At 52.2% G+C, this 14,534-nt stretch overlaps 47 non-coding genes and 17 pseudogenes across 47 annotated transcripts; all 64 read right to left on the bottom strand.

Moving 5' to 3' along the window:
* Positions 1–12: 12 nt before the first annotated feature.
* LOC131117004 (5S ribosomal RNA) lies at positions 13–131 on the bottom strand. Its single transcript, XR_009124234.1, has one exon. It is a non-coding gene; the product is annotated as a 5S ribosomal RNA (ribosomal RNA).
* Positions 132–243: 112 nt separating this feature from the next.
* On the bottom strand, positions 244–351 carry LOC131114075 (5S ribosomal RNA; annotated as a pseudogene).
* Positions 352–463: 112 nt separating this feature from the next.
* Positions 464–582, bottom strand: LOC131116085 (5S ribosomal RNA). The gene has a single exon (XR_009123346.1). It is a non-coding gene; the product is annotated as a 5S ribosomal RNA (ribosomal RNA).
* Positions 583–694: 112 nt separating this feature from the next.
* LOC131116591 (5S ribosomal RNA) lies at positions 695–813 on the bottom strand. The gene has a single exon (XR_009123833.1). It is a non-coding gene; the product is annotated as a 5S ribosomal RNA (ribosomal RNA).
* Positions 814–924: 111 nt separating this feature from the next.
* Positions 925–1,033, bottom strand: LOC131113799 (5S ribosomal RNA; annotated as a pseudogene).
* Positions 1,034–1,145: 112 nt separating this feature from the next.
* On the bottom strand, positions 1,146–1,264 carry LOC131114803 (5S ribosomal RNA). The gene has a single exon (XR_009122105.1). It is a non-coding gene; the product is annotated as a 5S ribosomal RNA (ribosomal RNA).
* A 112-nt stretch (positions 1,265–1,376) lies between these two features.
* Positions 1,377–1,494, bottom strand: LOC131119112 (5S ribosomal RNA). Its single transcript, XR_009126240.1, has one exon. It is a non-coding gene; the product is annotated as a 5S ribosomal RNA (ribosomal RNA).
* A 112-nt stretch (positions 1,495–1,606) lies between these two features.
* On the bottom strand, positions 1,607–1,725 carry LOC131113254 (5S ribosomal RNA). Its single transcript, XR_009121475.1, has one exon. It is a non-coding gene; the product is annotated as a 5S ribosomal RNA (ribosomal RNA).
* Positions 1,726–1,836: 111 nt separating this feature from the next.
* Positions 1,837–1,945, bottom strand: LOC131113634 (5S ribosomal RNA; annotated as a pseudogene).
* A 112-nt stretch (positions 1,946–2,057) lies between these two features.
* Positions 2,058–2,176, bottom strand: LOC131117562 (5S ribosomal RNA). Its single transcript, XR_009124776.1, has one exon. It is a non-coding gene; the product is annotated as a 5S ribosomal RNA (ribosomal RNA).
* Positions 2,177–2,288: 112 nt separating this feature from the next.
* LOC131119111 (5S ribosomal RNA) lies at positions 2,289–2,406 on the bottom strand. Its single transcript, XR_009126238.1, has one exon. It is a non-coding gene; the product is annotated as a 5S ribosomal RNA (ribosomal RNA).
* Positions 2,407–2,518: 112 nt separating this feature from the next.
* On the bottom strand, positions 2,519–2,637 carry LOC131115668 (5S ribosomal RNA). The gene has a single exon (XR_009122943.1). It is a non-coding gene; the product is annotated as a 5S ribosomal RNA (ribosomal RNA).
* Positions 2,638–2,748: 111 nt separating this feature from the next.
* Positions 2,749–2,857, bottom strand: LOC131112801 (5S ribosomal RNA; annotated as a pseudogene).
* A 112-nt stretch (positions 2,858–2,969) lies between these two features.
* Positions 2,970–3,088, bottom strand: LOC131114802 (5S ribosomal RNA). Its single transcript, XR_009122104.1, has one exon. It is a non-coding gene; the product is annotated as a 5S ribosomal RNA (ribosomal RNA).
* Positions 3,089–3,199: 111 nt separating this feature from the next.
* On the bottom strand, positions 3,200–3,318 carry LOC131117240 (5S ribosomal RNA). Its single transcript, XR_009124463.1, has one exon. It is a non-coding gene; the product is annotated as a 5S ribosomal RNA (ribosomal RNA).
* Positions 3,319–3,430: 112 nt separating this feature from the next.
* LOC131111894 (5S ribosomal RNA) lies at positions 3,431–3,539 on the bottom strand (annotated as a pseudogene).
* A 111-nt stretch (positions 3,540–3,650) lies between these two features.
* Positions 3,651–3,769, bottom strand: LOC131115282 (5S ribosomal RNA). The gene has a single exon (XR_009122565.1). It is a non-coding gene; the product is annotated as a 5S ribosomal RNA (ribosomal RNA).
* Positions 3,770–3,881: 112 nt separating this feature from the next.
* On the bottom strand, positions 3,882–4,000 carry LOC131115923 (5S ribosomal RNA). The gene has a single exon (XR_009123189.1). It is a non-coding gene; the product is annotated as a 5S ribosomal RNA (ribosomal RNA).
* Positions 4,001–4,112: 112 nt separating this feature from the next.
* On the bottom strand, positions 4,113–4,231 carry LOC131115636 (5S ribosomal RNA). The gene has a single exon (XR_009122912.1). It is a non-coding gene; the product is annotated as a 5S ribosomal RNA (ribosomal RNA).
* Positions 4,232–4,343: 112 nt separating this feature from the next.
* On the bottom strand, positions 4,344–4,462 carry LOC131117944 (5S ribosomal RNA). Its single transcript, XR_009125142.1, has one exon. It is a non-coding gene; the product is annotated as a 5S ribosomal RNA (ribosomal RNA).
* Positions 4,463–4,573: 111 nt separating this feature from the next.
* Positions 4,574–4,682, bottom strand: LOC131111893 (5S ribosomal RNA; annotated as a pseudogene).
* A 112-nt stretch (positions 4,683–4,794) lies between these two features.
* On the bottom strand, positions 4,795–4,913 carry LOC131116717 (5S ribosomal RNA). The gene has a single exon (XR_009123956.1). It is a non-coding gene; the product is annotated as a 5S ribosomal RNA (ribosomal RNA).
* Positions 4,914–5,025: 112 nt separating this feature from the next.
* On the bottom strand, positions 5,026–5,144 carry LOC131113242 (5S ribosomal RNA). The gene has a single exon (XR_009121474.1). It is a non-coding gene; the product is annotated as a 5S ribosomal RNA (ribosomal RNA).
* Positions 5,145–5,255: 111 nt separating this feature from the next.
* On the bottom strand, positions 5,256–5,364 carry LOC131113633 (5S ribosomal RNA; annotated as a pseudogene).
* Positions 5,365–5,476: 112 nt separating this feature from the next.
* On the bottom strand, positions 5,477–5,595 carry LOC131114801 (5S ribosomal RNA). The gene has a single exon (XR_009122103.1). It is a non-coding gene; the product is annotated as a 5S ribosomal RNA (ribosomal RNA).
* A 112-nt stretch (positions 5,596–5,707) lies between these two features.
* LOC131111571 (5S ribosomal RNA) lies at positions 5,708–5,825 on the bottom strand. Its single transcript, XR_009121279.1, has one exon. It is a non-coding gene; the product is annotated as a 5S ribosomal RNA (ribosomal RNA).
* Positions 5,826–5,937: 112 nt separating this feature from the next.
* LOC131115667 (5S ribosomal RNA) lies at positions 5,938–6,056 on the bottom strand. Its single transcript, XR_009122942.1, has one exon. It is a non-coding gene; the product is annotated as a 5S ribosomal RNA (ribosomal RNA).
* A 111-nt stretch (positions 6,057–6,167) lies between these two features.
* Positions 6,168–6,276, bottom strand: LOC131112800 (5S ribosomal RNA; annotated as a pseudogene).
* Positions 6,277–6,388: 112 nt separating this feature from the next.
* LOC131114800 (5S ribosomal RNA) lies at positions 6,389–6,507 on the bottom strand. The gene has a single exon (XR_009122102.1). It is a non-coding gene; the product is annotated as a 5S ribosomal RNA (ribosomal RNA).
* A 111-nt stretch (positions 6,508–6,618) lies between these two features.
* Positions 6,619–6,737, bottom strand: LOC131117239 (5S ribosomal RNA). The gene has a single exon (XR_009124462.1). It is a non-coding gene; the product is annotated as a 5S ribosomal RNA (ribosomal RNA).
* A 112-nt stretch (positions 6,738–6,849) lies between these two features.
* On the bottom strand, positions 6,850–6,958 carry LOC131111892 (5S ribosomal RNA; annotated as a pseudogene).
* Positions 6,959–7,069: 111 nt separating this feature from the next.
* LOC131115281 (5S ribosomal RNA) lies at positions 7,070–7,188 on the bottom strand. The gene has a single exon (XR_009122564.1). It is a non-coding gene; the product is annotated as a 5S ribosomal RNA (ribosomal RNA).
* A 112-nt stretch (positions 7,189–7,300) lies between these two features.
* Positions 7,301–7,419, bottom strand: LOC131115922 (5S ribosomal RNA). Its single transcript, XR_009123188.1, has one exon. It is a non-coding gene; the product is annotated as a 5S ribosomal RNA (ribosomal RNA).
* A 112-nt stretch (positions 7,420–7,531) lies between these two features.
* LOC131117003 (5S ribosomal RNA) lies at positions 7,532–7,650 on the bottom strand. The gene has a single exon (XR_009124233.1). It is a non-coding gene; the product is annotated as a 5S ribosomal RNA (ribosomal RNA).
* A 112-nt stretch (positions 7,651–7,762) lies between these two features.
* On the bottom strand, positions 7,763–7,870 carry LOC131114074 (5S ribosomal RNA; annotated as a pseudogene).
* A 112-nt stretch (positions 7,871–7,982) lies between these two features.
* Positions 7,983–8,101, bottom strand: LOC131116083 (5S ribosomal RNA). Its single transcript, XR_009123344.1, has one exon. It is a non-coding gene; the product is annotated as a 5S ribosomal RNA (ribosomal RNA).
* A 112-nt stretch (positions 8,102–8,213) lies between these two features.
* LOC131116590 (5S ribosomal RNA) lies at positions 8,214–8,332 on the bottom strand. Its single transcript, XR_009123832.1, has one exon. It is a non-coding gene; the product is annotated as a 5S ribosomal RNA (ribosomal RNA).
* A 111-nt stretch (positions 8,333–8,443) lies between these two features.
* LOC131113798 (5S ribosomal RNA) lies at positions 8,444–8,552 on the bottom strand (annotated as a pseudogene).
* Positions 8,553–8,664: 112 nt separating this feature from the next.
* On the bottom strand, positions 8,665–8,783 carry LOC131114799 (5S ribosomal RNA). Its single transcript, XR_009122101.1, has one exon. It is a non-coding gene; the product is annotated as a 5S ribosomal RNA (ribosomal RNA).
* A 112-nt stretch (positions 8,784–8,895) lies between these two features.
* On the bottom strand, positions 8,896–9,013 carry LOC131119110 (5S ribosomal RNA). Its single transcript, XR_009126237.1, has one exon. It is a non-coding gene; the product is annotated as a 5S ribosomal RNA (ribosomal RNA).
* A 112-nt stretch (positions 9,014–9,125) lies between these two features.
* LOC131113230 (5S ribosomal RNA) lies at positions 9,126–9,244 on the bottom strand. The gene has a single exon (XR_009121473.1). It is a non-coding gene; the product is annotated as a 5S ribosomal RNA (ribosomal RNA).
* A 111-nt stretch (positions 9,245–9,355) lies between these two features.
* LOC131113631 (5S ribosomal RNA) lies at positions 9,356–9,464 on the bottom strand (annotated as a pseudogene).
* A 112-nt stretch (positions 9,465–9,576) lies between these two features.
* On the bottom strand, positions 9,577–9,695 carry LOC131117561 (5S ribosomal RNA). The gene has a single exon (XR_009124775.1). It is a non-coding gene; the product is annotated as a 5S ribosomal RNA (ribosomal RNA).
* Positions 9,696–9,807: 112 nt separating this feature from the next.
* Positions 9,808–9,925, bottom strand: LOC131119108 (5S ribosomal RNA). Its single transcript, XR_009126235.1, has one exon. It is a non-coding gene; the product is annotated as a 5S ribosomal RNA (ribosomal RNA).
* A 112-nt stretch (positions 9,926–10,037) lies between these two features.
* LOC131115666 (5S ribosomal RNA) lies at positions 10,038–10,156 on the bottom strand. The gene has a single exon (XR_009122941.1). It is a non-coding gene; the product is annotated as a 5S ribosomal RNA (ribosomal RNA).
* A 111-nt stretch (positions 10,157–10,267) lies between these two features.
* LOC131112799 (5S ribosomal RNA) lies at positions 10,268–10,376 on the bottom strand (annotated as a pseudogene).
* Positions 10,377–10,488: 112 nt separating this feature from the next.
* LOC131114798 (5S ribosomal RNA) lies at positions 10,489–10,607 on the bottom strand. Its single transcript, XR_009122100.1, has one exon. It is a non-coding gene; the product is annotated as a 5S ribosomal RNA (ribosomal RNA).
* Positions 10,608–10,718: 111 nt separating this feature from the next.
* LOC131117238 (5S ribosomal RNA) lies at positions 10,719–10,837 on the bottom strand. The gene has a single exon (XR_009124461.1). It is a non-coding gene; the product is annotated as a 5S ribosomal RNA (ribosomal RNA).
* A 112-nt stretch (positions 10,838–10,949) lies between these two features.
* Positions 10,950–11,058, bottom strand: LOC131111891 (5S ribosomal RNA; annotated as a pseudogene).
* A 111-nt stretch (positions 11,059–11,169) lies between these two features.
* LOC131115280 (5S ribosomal RNA) lies at positions 11,170–11,288 on the bottom strand. The gene has a single exon (XR_009122563.1). It is a non-coding gene; the product is annotated as a 5S ribosomal RNA (ribosomal RNA).
* Positions 11,289–11,400: 112 nt separating this feature from the next.
* Positions 11,401–11,519, bottom strand: LOC131115920 (5S ribosomal RNA). Its single transcript, XR_009123186.1, has one exon. It is a non-coding gene; the product is annotated as a 5S ribosomal RNA (ribosomal RNA).
* A 112-nt stretch (positions 11,520–11,631) lies between these two features.
* LOC131115635 (5S ribosomal RNA) lies at positions 11,632–11,750 on the bottom strand. The gene has a single exon (XR_009122911.1). It is a non-coding gene; the product is annotated as a 5S ribosomal RNA (ribosomal RNA).
* A 112-nt stretch (positions 11,751–11,862) lies between these two features.
* On the bottom strand, positions 11,863–11,981 carry LOC131116588 (5S ribosomal RNA). Its single transcript, XR_009123831.1, has one exon. It is a non-coding gene; the product is annotated as a 5S ribosomal RNA (ribosomal RNA).
* Positions 11,982–12,092: 111 nt separating this feature from the next.
* LOC131112711 (5S ribosomal RNA) lies at positions 12,093–12,201 on the bottom strand (annotated as a pseudogene).
* A 112-nt stretch (positions 12,202–12,313) lies between these two features.
* On the bottom strand, positions 12,314–12,432 carry LOC131116715 (5S ribosomal RNA). Its single transcript, XR_009123954.1, has one exon. It is a non-coding gene; the product is annotated as a 5S ribosomal RNA (ribosomal RNA).
* Positions 12,433–12,544: 112 nt separating this feature from the next.
* Positions 12,545–12,663, bottom strand: LOC131113219 (5S ribosomal RNA). The gene has a single exon (XR_009121472.1). It is a non-coding gene; the product is annotated as a 5S ribosomal RNA (ribosomal RNA).
* A 111-nt stretch (positions 12,664–12,774) lies between these two features.
* LOC131113630 (5S ribosomal RNA) lies at positions 12,775–12,883 on the bottom strand (annotated as a pseudogene).
* Positions 12,884–12,995: 112 nt separating this feature from the next.
* LOC131114797 (5S ribosomal RNA) lies at positions 12,996–13,114 on the bottom strand. The gene has a single exon (XR_009122099.1). It is a non-coding gene; the product is annotated as a 5S ribosomal RNA (ribosomal RNA).
* Positions 13,115–13,226: 112 nt separating this feature from the next.
* Positions 13,227–13,344, bottom strand: LOC131119107 (5S ribosomal RNA). The gene has a single exon (XR_009126234.1). It is a non-coding gene; the product is annotated as a 5S ribosomal RNA (ribosomal RNA).
* A 112-nt stretch (positions 13,345–13,456) lies between these two features.
* On the bottom strand, positions 13,457–13,575 carry LOC131115664 (5S ribosomal RNA). The gene has a single exon (XR_009122939.1). It is a non-coding gene; the product is annotated as a 5S ribosomal RNA (ribosomal RNA).
* Positions 13,576–13,686: 111 nt separating this feature from the next.
* On the bottom strand, positions 13,687–13,795 carry LOC131112798 (5S ribosomal RNA; annotated as a pseudogene).
* Positions 13,796–13,907: 112 nt separating this feature from the next.
* LOC131114796 (5S ribosomal RNA) lies at positions 13,908–14,026 on the bottom strand. Its single transcript, XR_009122098.1, has one exon. It is a non-coding gene; the product is annotated as a 5S ribosomal RNA (ribosomal RNA).
* Positions 14,027–14,137: 111 nt separating this feature from the next.
* Positions 14,138–14,256, bottom strand: LOC131117237 (5S ribosomal RNA). The gene has a single exon (XR_009124460.1). It is a non-coding gene; the product is annotated as a 5S ribosomal RNA (ribosomal RNA).
* A 112-nt stretch (positions 14,257–14,368) lies between these two features.
* On the bottom strand, positions 14,369–14,487 carry LOC131114794 (5S ribosomal RNA). Its single transcript, XR_009122096.1, has one exon. It is a non-coding gene; the product is annotated as a 5S ribosomal RNA (ribosomal RNA).
* Positions 14,488–14,534: the final 47 nt, after the last annotated feature.

Here is a 14,534-nt window from a genome sequence, read left to right as displayed (position 1 = left end):
GAAACCATAAAAAGCTTACAGCACCTGGTATTCCCAGGCGGTCTCCCATTCAAGTACTAACCAGGCCCGCCCGTGCTTAGCTTCCGAGATCGGACGAGATCGGGCGTTTTCAAGGTAGTATGGCCGTAAGCTGCCAGGTCAACTGAAAAAATCCTATTTGAAGGTGACGCAGGCCAAACTAGACTCCAGCAAAACATGTCAAACAGCGCCCTCTGCTGTCAGGCAAGAGCAGAAACCATAAAAAGCTTACAGCACCTGGTATTCCCAGGCGGTCTCCCATCCAAGTATAACCAGGCCCGCCCCTGCTTAGCTTCCGAGATCGGGCGTTTTCAGGGTAGTATGGCCAAAAGCTGCCAAGGCAACTGAAAAGATCCTATTTGAAGGCGACGCAGGACAAACTAGACTCCAGCAAAAAGTGTCAAACAGCGCCCTCTGCTGTCAGGCAAGAGCAGAAACCATAAAAAGCGTACAGCACCTGGTATTCCCAGGTGGTCTCCCATCCAAGTACTAACCAGGCCCGCCCCTGCTTAGCTTCCGAGATCGGACGAGATCGGGCGTTTTCAGGGTAGTATGGCCGTAAGCTGCCAGGGCAAATGAAAAGATCCTATTTGAAGGCGACGCAGGCCAAACTAGACTCCAGCAAAAAGTGTCAAACAGCGCCCTCTGCTGTCAGGCAAGAGCAGAAACCATAAAAGGCTTACAGCACCTGGTATTGCCAGGCGGTCTCCCATCCAAGTACTAACCAGGCCCACCCCTGCTTAGCTTCCGAGATCGGACGAGATCGGGCGTTTTCAGGGTAGTATGGCCGTAAGCTGCCAGGACAACTGAAAAGATCTTATTTGAAGGCGACGCAGGCCAAACTAGATCCAGCAAAAAGTGTCAAACAGCGCCCTCTGCTGTCAGGCTAGAGCAGAAACCATAAAGAGCTTACAGCACCTGGTATTCCCAGGCGGTCTCCCATCCAAGTACTAACCAGGCCCGCCCCTGCTTAGCTTCCGAGATCAGGCGTTTTCAGGGTAGTATGGCCAAAAGCTGCCAAGGCAACTGAAAAGATCCTATTTGAAGGCGACGCAGGACAAACTAGACTCCAGCAAAACATGTCAAACAGCGCCCTCTGCTGTCAGGCTAGAGCAGAAACCATAAAAAGCTTACAGCACCTGGTATTCCCAGGCGGTCTCCCATCCAAGTACTAACCAGGCCCGCCCCTGCTTAGCTTCCGAGATCGGACGAGATCGGGCGTTTTCAGGGTAGTATGGCCGTAAGCTGCCAGGTCAACTGAAAAGATCCTATTTGAAGGTGACGCAGGCCAAACTAGACTACAGCAAAAAGTGTCAAACAGCGCCCTCTGCTGTCAGGCAAGAGCAGAAACCATAAAAAGCTTACAGCACCTGGTATTCACAGGCGGTCTCCCATCCAAGTACTAACCAGGCCCGGCCCTGCTTAGCTTCCGAGATCGTACGAGATCGGGCGTTTTCAGGGTAGTATGGCCTAAGCTGCCAGGTCAACTGAAAAGATCCTATTTGAAAGTGACGCAGGCCAAACTAGACTACAGCAAAAAGTGTCAAACAGCGCCCTCTGCTGTCAGGCAAGAGCAGAAACCATAAAAAGCTTACAGCACCTGGTATTCCCAGGCGGTCTCCCATCCAAGTACTAACCAGGCCCGCCCCTGCTTAGCTTCCGAGATCGGACGAGATCAGGCGTTTTCAGGGTGGTATGGCCGTAAGCTGCCAGGACAACTGAAAAGATCTTATTTGAAGGCGACGCAGGCCAAACTAGATCCAGCAAAAAGTGTCAAACAGCGCCCTCTGCTGTCAGGCTAGAGCAAAAACCATAAAAAGCTTACAGCACCTGGTATTCCCAGGCGGTCTCCCATCCAAGTACTAACCAGGCCCTCCCCTGCTTAGCTTCCGAGATCAGGCGTTTTCAGGGTAGTATGGCCAAAAGCTGCCAAGGCAACTGAAAAGATCCTATTTGAAGGCGACGCAGGACAAACTAGACTCCAGCAAAACATGTCAAACAGCGCCCTCTGCTGTCAGGCTAGAGCAGAAACCATAAAAAGCTTACAGCACCTGGTATTCCCAGGCGGTCTCCCATCCAAGTACTAACCAGGCCCGCACCTGCTTGGCTTCCGAGATCGGACGAGATCGGGCGTTTTCAGGGTAGTATGGCCGTAAGCTGCCAGGTCAACTGAAAAGATCCTATTTGAAGGTGACGCAGGCCAAACTAGACTACAGCAAAAAGTGTCAAACAGCGCCCTCTGCTGTCAGGCAAGAGCAGAAACCATAAAAAGCTTACAGCACCTGGTATTCACAGGCGGTCTCCCATCCAAGTACTAACCAGGCCCGGCCCTGCTTAGCTTCCGAGATCGTACGAGATCGGGCGTTTTCAGGGTAGTATGGCCTAAGCTGCCAGGTCAACTGAAAAGATCCTATTTGAAAGTGACGCAGGCCAAACTAGACTACAGCAAAAAGTGTCAAACAGCGCCCTCTGCTGTCAGGCAAGAGCAGAAACCATAAAAAGCTTACAGCACCTGGTATTCACAGGCGGTCTCCCATCCAAGTACTAACCAGGCCCGCCCCTGCTTAGCTTCCGAGATCGGACGAGATCAGGCGTTTTCAGGGTGGTATGGCCGTAAGCTGCCAGGACAACTGAAAAGATCTTATTTGAAGGCGACGCAGGCCAAACTAGATCCAGCAAAAAGTGTCAAACAGCGCCCTCTGCTGTCAGGCTAGAGCAGAAACCATAAAAAGCTTACAGCACCTGGTATTCCCAGGCGGTCTCCCATCCAAGTACTAACCAGGCCCTCCCCTGCTTAGCTTCCGAGATCAGGCGTTTTCAGGGTAGTGTGGCCGTAAGCTGCCAGGGCAACTGTAAAGATCCTATTTGAAGGCGACGCAGGCCAAACTAGACTCCAGCAAAAAGTGTCAAACAGCGCCCTCTGCTGTCAGGCAAGAGCAGAAACCATAAAAAGCTTACAGCACCTGGTATTCCCAGGCGGTCTCCCATCCAAGTACTAACCAGGCCCGCCCCTGCTTAGCTTCCGAGATCGGACGAGATCGGGCGTTTTCAGGGTAGTATGGCCGTAAGCTGCCACATCAACTGAAAAGATCCTATTTGAAGGCGACGCAGGCCAAACTAGAGCCAGCAAAAAGTGTCAAATAGCGCCCTCTGCTGTCAGGCAAGAGCAGAAACCATAAAAAGCTTACAGCACCTGGTATTCCCAGGCGGTCTCCCATCCAAGTACTAACCAGGCCCGCCCCTGCTTAGCTTCTGAGATCGGAAGAGATCGGGCGTTTTCAGGGTAGTATGGCCGTAAGCTGCCAGGTCAACTGAAAAGATCCTATTTGAAGGCGACGCAGGCCAAACTAGACTCCAGCAAAAAGTGTCAAACAGCGCCCTCTGCTGTCAGGCAAGAGCAGAAACCATAAAAAGCTTACAGCACCTGGTATTCCCAGGCGGTCTCCCATCCAAGTACTAACCAGGCCCGCCCCTGCTTAGCTTCCGAGATCGGGCGTTTTCAGGGTAGTATGGCCGTAAGCTGCCAGGACAACTGAAAAGATCTTATTTGAAGGCGACGCAGGCCAAACTAGATCCAGCAAAAAGTGTCAAACAGCGCCCTCTGCTGTCAGGCTAGAGCAGAAACCATAAAAAGCTTACAGCACCTGGTATTCCCAGGCGGTCTCCCATCCAAGTACTAACCAGGCCCACCCCTGCTTAGCTTCCGAGATCGGACGAGATCGGGCGTTTTCAGGGTAGTATGGCCATAAGCTGCCAGGTCAACTGAAAAGATCCTATTTGAAGAAGACGCAGGCCAAACTAGACTCCAGCAAAAAGTGTCAAACAGCGCCCTCTGCTGTCAGGCAAGAGCAGAAACCATAAAAAGCTTACAGCACCTGGTATTCCCAGGCGGTCTCCCATCCAAGTACTAACCAGGCCCGCCCCTGCTTAGCTTCCGAGATCGGACGAGACCGGGCGTTTTCAGGGTAGTATGGCCGTAAGCTGCCAGGGCAACTGAAAAGATCCTATTTGAAGGCGACGCAGGACAAACTAGACTCCAGCAAAAAGTGTCAAACAGCGCCCTCTGCTGTCAGGCAAGAGCAGAAACCATAAAAAGCGTACAGCACCTGGTATTCCCAGGTGGTCTCCCATCCAAGTACTAACCAGGCCCACCCCTGCTTAGCTTCCGAGATCGGACGAGATCGGGCGTTTTCAGGGTAGTATGGCCGTAAGCTGCCAGGGCAAATGAAAAGATCCTATTTGAAGGCGACGCAGGCCAAACTAGACTCCAGCAAAAAGTGTCAAACAGCGCCCTCTGCTGTCAGGCAGGAGCAGAAACCATAAAAGGCTTACAGCACCTGGTATTGCCAGGCGGTCTCCCATCCAAGTACTAACCAGGCCCACCCCTGCTTAGCTTCCGAGATCGGACGAGATCGGGCGTTTTCAGGGTAGTATGGCCGTAAGGGGCCAGGACAACTGAAAAGATCTTATTTGAAGGCGACGCAGGCCAAACTAGATCCAGCAAAAAGTGTCAAACAGCGCCCTCTGCTGTCAGGCTAGAGCAGAAATGATAAAGAGCTTACAGCACCTGGTATTCCCAGGCGGTCTCCCATCCAAGTACTAACCAGGCCCGCCCCTGCTTAGCTTCCGAGATCGGGCGTTTTCAGGGTAGTATGGCCGTAAGCGGCCAGGTCAACTGAAAATATCCTATTTGAAGGTGACGCAGGCCAAACTAGACTCCAGCAAAACATGTCAAACAGCGCCCTCTGCTGTCAGGCAAGAGCAGAAACCATGAAAAGCTTACAGCACCTGGTATTCCCAGGCGGTCTCCCATCCAAGTACTAACCAGGCTCGCCCCTGCTTAGCTTCCGAGATCGGACGAGATCGGGCGTTTTCAGGGTAGTATGGCCGTAAGCTGCCACATCAACTGAAAAGATCCTATTTGAAGGTGACGCAGGCCAAACTAGACTCCAGCAAAAGGTGTCAAACAGCGCCCTCTGCTGTCAGGCAAGAGCAGAAACCATAAAAAGCTTACAGCACCTGGTATTCCCAGGCGGTCTCCCATCCAAGTACTAACCAGGCCCGCCCCTGCTTAGCTTCCGAGATCGGACGAGATCAGGCGTTTTCAGGGTGGTATGGCCGTAAGCTGCCAGGACAACTGAAAAGATCTTATTTGAAGGCGACGCAGGCCAAACTAGATCCAGCAAAAAGTGTCAAACAGCGCCCTCTGCTGTCAGGCTAGAGCAAAAACCATAAAAAGCTTACAGCACCTGGTATTCCCAGGCGGTCTCCCATCCAAGTACTAACCAGGCCCTCCCCTGCTTAGCTTCCGAGATCAGGCGTTTTCAGGGTAGTATGGCCAAAAGCTGCCAAGGCAACTGAAAAGATCCTATTTGAAGGCGACGCAGGACAAACTAGACTGCAGCAAAACATGTCAAACAGCGCCCTCTGCTGTCAGGCTAGAGCAGAAACCATAAAAAGCTTACAGCACCTGGTATTCCCAGGCGGTCTCCCATCCAAGTACTAACCAGGCCCGCCCCTGCTTAGCTTCCGAGATCGGACGAGATCGGGCGTTTTCAGGGTAGTATGGCCGTAAGCTGCCAGGTCAACTGAAAAGATCCTATTTGAAGGTGACGCAGGCCAAACTAGACTACAGCAAAAAGTGTCAAACAGCGCCCTCTGCTGTCAGGCAAGAGCAGAAACCATAAAAAGCTTACAGCACCTGGTATTCACAGGCGGTCTCCCATCCAAGTACTTACCAGGCCCGGCCCTGCTTAGCTTCCGAGATCGTACGAGATCGGGCGTTTTCAGGGTAGTATGGCCTAAGCTGCCAGGTCAACTGAAAAGATCCTATTTGAAAGTGACGCAGGCCAAACTAGACTACAGCAAAAAGTGTCAAACAGCGCCCTCTGCTGTCAGGCAAGAGCAGAAACCATAAAAAGCTTACAGCACCTGGTATTCACAGGCGGTCTCCCATCCAAGTACTAACCAGGCCCGCCCCTGCTTAGCTTCCGAGATCGGACGAGATCAGGCGTTTTCAGGGTGGTATGGCCGTAAGCTGCCAGGACAACTGAAAAGATCTTATTTGAAGGCGACGCAGGCCAAACTAGATCCAGCAAAAAGTGTCAAACAGCGCCCTCTGCTGTCAGGCTAGAGCAGAAACCATAAAAAGCTTACAGCACCTGGTATTCCCAGGCGGTCTCCCATCCAAGTACTAACCAGGCCCTCCCCTGCTTAGCTTCCGAGATCAGGCGTTTTCAGGGTAGTGTGGCCGTAAGCTGCCAGGGCAACTGTAAAGATCCTATTTGAAGGCGACGCAGGCCAAACTAGACTCCAGCAAAAAGTGTCAAACAGCGCCCTCTGCTGTCAGGCAAGAGCAGAAACCATAAAAAGCTTACAGCACCTGGTATTCCCAGGCGGTCTCCCATCCAAGTACTAACCAGGCCCGCCCCTGCTTAGCTTCCGAGATCGGACGAGATCGGGCGTTTTCAGGGTAGTATGGCCGTAAGCTGCCACATCAACTGAAAAGATCCTATTTGAAGGCGACGCAGGCCAAACTAGAGCCAGCAAAAAGTGTCAAATAGCGCCCTCTGCTGTCAAGCAAGAGCAGAAACCATAAAAAGCTTACAGCACCTGGTATTCCCAGGCGGTCTCCCATCCAAGTACTAACCAGGCCCGCCCCTGCTTAGCTTCTGAGATCGGAAGAGATCGGGCGTTTTCAGGGTAGTATGGCCGTAAGCTGCCAGGTCAACTGAAAAGATCCTATTTGAAGGCGACGCAGGCCAAACTAGACTCCAGCAAAAAGTGTCAAACAGCGCCCTCTGCTGTCAGGCAAGAGCAGAAACCATAAAAAGCTTACAGCACCTGGTATTCCCAGGCGGTCTCCCATCCAAGTACTAACCAGGCCCGCCCCTGCTTAGCTTCCGAGATCGGGCGTTTTCAGGGTAGTATGGCCGTAAGCTGCCAGGACAACTGAAAAGATCTTATTTGAAGGCGACGCAGGCCAAACTAGATCCAGCAAAAAGTGTCAAACAGCGCCCTCTGCTGTCAGGCTAGAGCAGAAACCATAAAAAGCTTACAGCACCTGGTATTCCCAGGCGGTCTCCCATCCAAGTACTAACCAGGCCCACCCCTGCTTAGCTTCCGAGATCGGACGAGATCGGGCGTTTTCAGGGTAGTATGGCCATAAGCTGCCAGGTCAACTGAAAAGATCCTATTTGAAGAAGACGCAGGCCAAACTAGACTCCAGCAAAAAGTGTCAAACAGCGCCCTCTGCTGTCAGGCAAGAGCAGAAACCATAAAAAGCTTACAGCACCTGGTATTCCCAGGCGGTCTCCCATCCAAGTACTAACCAGGCCCGCCCCTGCTTAGCTTCCGAGATCGGACGAGACCGGGCGTTTTCAGGGTAGTATGGCCGTAAGCTGCCAGGGCAACTGAAAAGATCCTATTTGAAGGCGACGCAGGCCAAACTAGACTCCAGCAAAAAGTGTCAAACAGCGCCCTCTGCTGTTAGGCAAGAGCAGAAACCATAAAAAGCTTACAGCACCTGGTATTCCCAGGCGGTCTCCCATTCAAGTACTAACCAGGCCCGCCCGTGCTTAGCTTCCGAGATCGGACGAGATCGGGCGTTTTCAAGGTAGTATGGCCGTAAGCTGCCAGGTCAACTGAAAAAATCCTATTTGAAGGTGACGCAGGCCAAACTAGACTCCAGCAAAACATGTCAAACAGCGCCCTCTGCTGTCAGGCAAGAGCAGAAACCATAAAAAGCTTACAGCACCTGGTATTCCCAGGCGGTCTCCCATCCAAGTATAACCAGGCCCGCCCCTGCTTAGCTTCCGAGATCGGGCGTTTTCAGGGTAGTATGGCCAAAAGCTGCCAAGGCAACTGAAAAGATCCTATTTGAAGGCGACGCAGGACAAACTAGACTCCAGCAAAAAGTGTCAAACAGCGCCCTCTGCTGTCAGGCAAGAGCAGAAACCATAAAAAGCGTACAGCACCTGGTATTCCCAGGTGGTCTCCCATCCAAGTACTAACCAGGCCCGCCCCTGCTTAGCTTCCGAGATCGGACGAGATCGGGCGTTTTCAGGGTAGTATGGCCGTAAGCTGCCAGGGCAAATGAAAAGATCCTATTTGAAGGCGACGCAGGCCAAACTAGACTCCAGCAAAAAGTGTCAAACAGCGCCCTCTGCTGTCAGGCAAGAGCAGAAACCATAAAAGGCTTACAGCACCTGGTATTGCCAGGCGGTCTCCCATCCAAGTACTAACCAGGCCCACCCCTGCTTAGCTTCCGAGATCGGACGAGATCGGGCGTTTTCAGGGTAGTATGGCCGTAAGCTGCCAGGACAACTGAAAAGATCTTATTTGAAGGCGACGCAGGCCAAACTAGATCCAGCAAAAAGTGTCAAACAGCGCCCTCTGCTGTCAGGCTAGAGCAGAAACCATAAAGAGCTTACAGCACCTGGTATTCCCAGGCGGTCTCCCATCCAAGTACTAACCAGGCCCGCCCCTGCTTAGCTTCCGAGATCAGGCGTTTTCAGGGTAGTATGGCCAAAAGCTGCCAAGGCAACTGAAAAGATCCTATTTGAAGGCGACGCAGGACAAACTAGACTCCAGCAAAACATGTCAAACAGCGCCCTCTGCTGTCAGGCTAGAGCAGAAACCATAAAAAGCTTACAGCACCTGGTATTCCCAGGCGGTCTCCCATCCAAGTACTAACCAGGCCCGCCCCTGCTTAGCTTCCGAGATCGGACGAGATCGGGCGTTTTCAGGGTAGTATGGCCGTAAGCTGCCAGGTCAACTGAAAAGATCCTATTTGAAGGTGACGCAGGCCAAACTAGACTACAGCAAAAAGTGTCAAACAGCGCCCTCTGCTGTCAGGCAAGAGCAGAAACCATAAAAAGCTTACAGCACCTGGTATTCACAGGCGGTCTCCCATCCAAGTACTAACCAGGCCCGGCCCTGCTTAGCTTCCGAGATCGTACGAGATCGGGCGTTTTCAGGGTAGTATGGCCTAAGCTGCCAGGTCAACTGAAAAGATCCTATTTGAAAGTGACGCAGGCCAAACTAGACTACAGCAAAAAGTGTCAAACAGCGCCCTCTGCTGTCAGGCAAGAGCAGAAACCATAAAAAGCTTACAGCACCTGGTATTCCCAGGCGGTCTCCCATCCAAGTACTAACCAGGCCCGCCCCTGCTTAGCTTCCGAGATCGGACGAGATCAGGCGTTTTCAGGGTGGTATGGCCGTAAGCTGCCAGGACAACTGAAAAGATCTTATTTGAAGGCGACGCAGGCCAAACTAGATCCAGCAAAAAGTGTCAAACAGCGCCCTCTGCTGTCAGGCTAGAGCAAAAACCATAAAAAGCTTACAGCACCTGGTATTCCCAGGCGGTCTCCCATCCAAGTACTAACCAGGCCCTCCCCTGCTTAGCTTCCGAGATCAGGCGTTTTCAGGGTAGTATGGCCAAAAGCTGCCAAGGCAACTGAAAAGATCCTATTTGAAGGCGACGCAGGACAAACTAGACTCCAGCAAAACATGTCAAACAGCGCCCTCTGCTGTCAGGCTAGAGCAGAAACCATAAAAAGCTTACAGCACCTGGTATTCCCAGGCGGTCTCCCATCCAAGTACTAACCAGGCCCGCACCTGCTTGGCTTCCGAGATCGGACGAGATCGGGCGTTTTCAGGGTAGTATGGCCGTAAGCTGCCAGGTCAACTGAAAAGATCCTATTTGAAGGTGACGCAGGCCAAACTAGACTACAGCAAAAAGTGTCAAACAGCGCCCTCTGCTGTCAGGCAAGAGCAGAAACCATAAAAAGCTTACAGCACCTGGTATTCACAGGCGGTCTCCCATCCAAGTACTAACCAGGCCCGGCCCTGCTTAGCTTCCGAGATCGTACGAGATCGGGCGTTTTCAGGGTAGTATGGCCTAAGCTGCCAGGTCAACTGAAAAGATCCTATTTGAAAGTGACGCAGGCCAAACTAGACTACAGCAAAAAGTGTCAAACAGCGCCCTCTGCTGTCAGGCAAGAGCAGAAACCATAAAAAGCTTACAGCACCTGGTATTCACAGGCGGTCTCCCATCCAAGTACTAACCAGGCCCGCCCCTGCTTAGCTTCCGAGATCGGACGAGATCAGGCGTTTTCAGGGTGGTATGGCCGTAAGCTGCCAGGACAACTGAAAAGATCTTATTTGAAGGCGACGCAGGCCAAACTAGATCCAGCAAAAAGTGTCAAACAGCGCCCTCTGCTGTCAGGCTAGAGCAGAAACCATAAAAAGCTTACAGCACCTGGTATTCCCAGGCGGTCTCCCATCCAAGTACTAACCAGGCCCTCCCCTGCTTAGCTTCCGAGATCAGGCGTTTTCAGGGTAGTGTGGCCGTAAGCTGCCAGGGCAACTGTAAAGATCCTATTTGAAGGCGACGCAGGCCAAACTAGACTCCAGCAAAAAGTGTCAAACAGCGCCCTCTGCTGTCAGGCAAGAGCAGAAACCATAAAAAGCTTACAGCACCTGGTATTCCCAGGCGGTCTCCCATCCAAGTACTAACCAGGCCCGCCCCTGCTTAGCTTCCGAGATCGGACGAGATCGGGCGTTTTCAGGGTAGTATGGCCGTAAGCTGCCACATCAACTGAAAAGATCCTATTTGAAGGCGACGCAGGCCAAACTAGAGCCAGCAAAAAGTGTCAAATAGCGCCCTCTGCTGTCAGGCAAGAGCAGAAACCATAAAAAGCTTACAGCACCTGGTATTCCCAGGCGGTCTCCCATCCAAGTACTAACCAGGCCCGCCCCTGCTTAGCTTCTGAGATCGGAAGAGATCGGGCGTTTTCAGGGTAGTATGGCCGTAAGCTGCCAGGTCAACTGAAAAGATCCTATTTGAAGGCGACGCAGGCCAAACTAGACTCCAGCAAAAAGTGTCAAACAGCGCCCTCTGCTGTCAGGCAAGAGCAGAAACCATAAAAAGCTTACAGCACCTGGTATTCCCAGGCGGTCTCCCATCCAAGTACTAACCAGGCCCGCCCCTGCTTAGCTTCCGAGATCGGGCGTTTTCAGGGTAGTATGGCCGTAAGCTGCCAGGACAACTGAAAAGATCTTATTTGAAGGCGACGCAGGCCAAACTAGATCCAGCAAAAAGTGTCAAACAGCGCCCTCTGCTGTCAGGCTAGAGCAGAAACCATAAAAAGCTTACAGCACCTGGTATTCCCAGGCGGTCTCCCATCCAAGTACTAACCAGGCCCACCCCTGCTTAGCTTCCGAGATCGGACGAGATCGGGCGTTTTCAGGGTAGTATGGCCATAAGCTGCCAGGTCAACTGAAAAGATCCTATTTGAAGAAGACGCAGGCCAAACTAGACTCCAGCAAAAAGTGTCAAACAGCGCCCTCTGCTGTCAGGCAAGAGCAGAAACCATAAAAAGCTTACAGCACCTGGTATTCCCAGGCGGTCTCCCATCCAAGTACTAACCAGGCCCGCCCCTGCTTAGCTTCCGAGATCGGACGAGACCGGGCGTTTTCAGGGTAGTATGGCCGTAAGCTGCCAGGGCAACTGAAAAGATCCTATTTGAAGGCGACGCAGGACAAACTAGACTCCAGCAAAAAGTGTCAAACAGCGCCCTCTGCTGTCAGGCAAGAGCAGAAACCATAAAAAGCGTACAGCACCTGGTATTCCCAGGTGGTCTCCCATCCAAGTACTAACCAGGCCCACCCCTGCTTAGCTTCCGAGATCGGACGAGATCGGGCGTTTTCAGGGTAGTATGGCCGTAAGCTGCCAGGGCAAATGAAAAGATCCTATTTGAAGGCGACGCAGGCCAAACTAGACTCCAGCAAAAAGTGTCAAACAGCGCCCTCTGCTGTCAGGCAGGAGCAGAAACCATAAAAGGCTTACAGCACCTGGTATTGCCAGGCGGTCTCCCATCCAAGTACTAACCAGGCCCACCCCTGCTTAGCTTCCGAGATCGGACGAGATCGGGCGTTTTCAGGGTAGTATGGCCGTAAGCTGCCAGGACAACTGAAAAGATCTTATTTGAAGGCGACGCAGGCCAAACTAGATCCAGCAAAAAGTGTCAAACAGCGCCCTCTGCTGTCAGGCTAGAGCAGAAACCATAAAGAGCTTACAGCACCTGGTATTCCCAGGCGGTCTCCCATCCAAGTACTAACCAGGCCCGCCCCTGCTTAGCTTCCGAGATCGGGCGTTTTCAGGGTAGTATGGCCGTAAGGGGCCAGGTCAACTGAAAATATCCTATTTGAAGGTGACGCAGGCCAAACTAGACTCCAGCAAAACATGTCAAACAGCGCCCTCTGCTGTCAGGCAAGAGCAGAAACCATGAAAAGCTTACAGCACCTGGTATTCCCAGGCGGTCTCCCATCCAAGTACTAACCAGGCTCGCCCCTGCTTAGCTTCCGAGATCGGACGAGATCGGGCGTTTTCAGGGTAGTATGGCCGTAAGCTGCCACATGAACTGAAAAGATCCTATTTGAAGGCGACGCAGGCCAAACTAGACTCCAGCAAAAGGTGTCAAACAGCGCCCTCTGCTGTCAGGCAAGAGCAGAAACCATAAAAAGCTTACAGCACCTGGTATTCCCAGGCGGTCTCCCATCCAAGTACTAACCAGGCCCGCCCCTGCTTAGCTTCCGAGATCGGACGAGATCAGGCGTTTTCAGGGTGGTATGGCCGTAAGCTGCCAGGACAACTGAAAAGATCTTATTTGAAGGCGACGCAGGCCAAACTAGATCCAGCAAAAAGTGTCAAACAGCGCCCTCTGCTGTCAGGCTAGAGCAAAAACCATAAAAAGCTTACAGCACCTGGTATTCCCAGGCGGTCTCCCATCCAAGTACTAACCAGGCCCTCCCCTGCTTAGCTTCCGAGATCAGGCGTTTTCAGGGTAGTATGGCCAAAAGCTGCCAAGGCAACTGAAAAGATCCTATTTGAAGGCGACGCAGGACAAACTAGACTCCAGCAAAACATGTCAAACAGCGCCCTCTGCTGTCAGGCTAGAGCAGAAACCATAAAAAGCTTACAGCACCTGGTATTCCCAGGCGGTCTCCCATCCAAGTACTAACCAGGCCCGCCCCTGCTTAGCTTCCGAGATCGGACGAGATCGGGCGTTTTCAGGGTAGTATGGCCGTAAGCTGCCAGGTCAACTGAAAAGATCCTATTTGAATGTGACGCAGGCCAAACTAGACTACAGCAAAAAGTGTCAAACAGCGCCCTCTGCTGTCAGGCAAGAGCAGAAACCATAAAAAGCTTACAGCACCTGGTATTCACAGGCGGTCTCCCATCCAAGTACTAACCAGGCCCGGCCCTGCTTAGCTTCCGAGATCGTACGAGATCGGGCGTTTTCAGGGTAGTATGGCCTAAGCTGCCAGGTCAACTGAAAAGATCCTATTTGAAAGTGACGCAGGCCAAACTAGACTACAGCAAAAAGTGTCAAACAGCGCCCTCTGCTGTCAGGCAAGAGCAGAAACCATAAAAAGCTTACAGCACCTGGTATTCACAGGCGGTCTCCCATCCAAGTACTAACCAGGCCCGCCCCTGCTTAGCTTCCGAGATCGGACGAGATCAGGCGTTTTCAGGGTGGTATGGCCGTAAGCTGCCAGGACAACTGAAAAGATCTTATTTGAAGGCGACGCAGGCCAAACTAGATCCAGCAAAAAGTGTCAAACAGCGCCCTCTGCTGTCAGGCTAGAGCAGAAACCATAAAAAGCTTACAGCACCTGGTATTCCCAGGCGGTCTCCCATCCAAGTACTAACCAGGCCCTCCCCTGCTTAGCTTCCGAGATCAGGCGTTTTCAGGGTAGTGTGGCCGTAAGCTGCCAGGGCAACTGTAAAGATCCTATTTGAAGGCGACGCAGGCCAAACTAGACTCCAGCAAAAAGTGTCAAACAGCGCCCTCTGCTGTCAGGCAAGAGCAGAAACCATAAAAAGCTTACAGCACCTGGTATTCCCAGGCGGTCTCCCATCCAAGTACTAACCAGGCCCGCCCCTGCTTAGCTTCCGAGATCGGACGAGATCGGGCGTTTTCAGGGTAGTATGGCCGTAAGCTGCCACATCAACTGAAAAGATCCTATTTGAAGGCGACGCAGGCCAAACTAGAGCCAGCAAAAAGTGTCAAATAGCGCCCTCTGCTGTCAGGCAAGAGCAGAAACCATAAAAAGCTTACAGCACCTGGTATTCCCAGGCGGTCTCCCATCCAAGTACTAACCAGGCCCGCCCCTGCTTAGCTTCTGAGATCGGAAGAGATCGGGCGTTTTCAGGGTAGTATGGCCGTAAGCTGCCAGGTCAACTGAAAAGATCCTATTTGAAGGCGACGGAGGCCAAACTAGACTCCAGCAAAAAGTGTCAAACAGCGCCCTCTGCTGTCAGGCAAGAGCAGAAACCATAAAAAGCTTACAGCACCTGGTATTCCCAGGCGGTCTCCCATCCAAGTACTAACCAGGCCCGCCCCTGCTTAGCTTCCGAGATCGGACGAGATCGGGCGTTTTCAGGGTAGTATGGCCGTAAGCTGCCAGGACAACTGAAAAGATCTTATTTGAAGGCGACGCAGGCCAAA

This window comes from Doryrhamphus excisus, unplaced genomic scaffold (genome assembly GCF_030265055.1).
Source record: "Doryrhamphus excisus isolate RoL2022-K1 unplaced genomic scaffold, RoL_Dexc_1.0 HiC_scaffold_25, whole genome shotgun sequence".
Lineage (NCBI taxonomy): Eukaryota > Metazoa > Chordata > Actinopteri > Syngnathiformes > Syngnathidae > Doryrhamphus > Doryrhamphus excisus.
The sequence above is the reverse complement of the archived record's forward strand: the minus strand, read 5'-3'. Positions and strand labels throughout refer to the sequence as shown.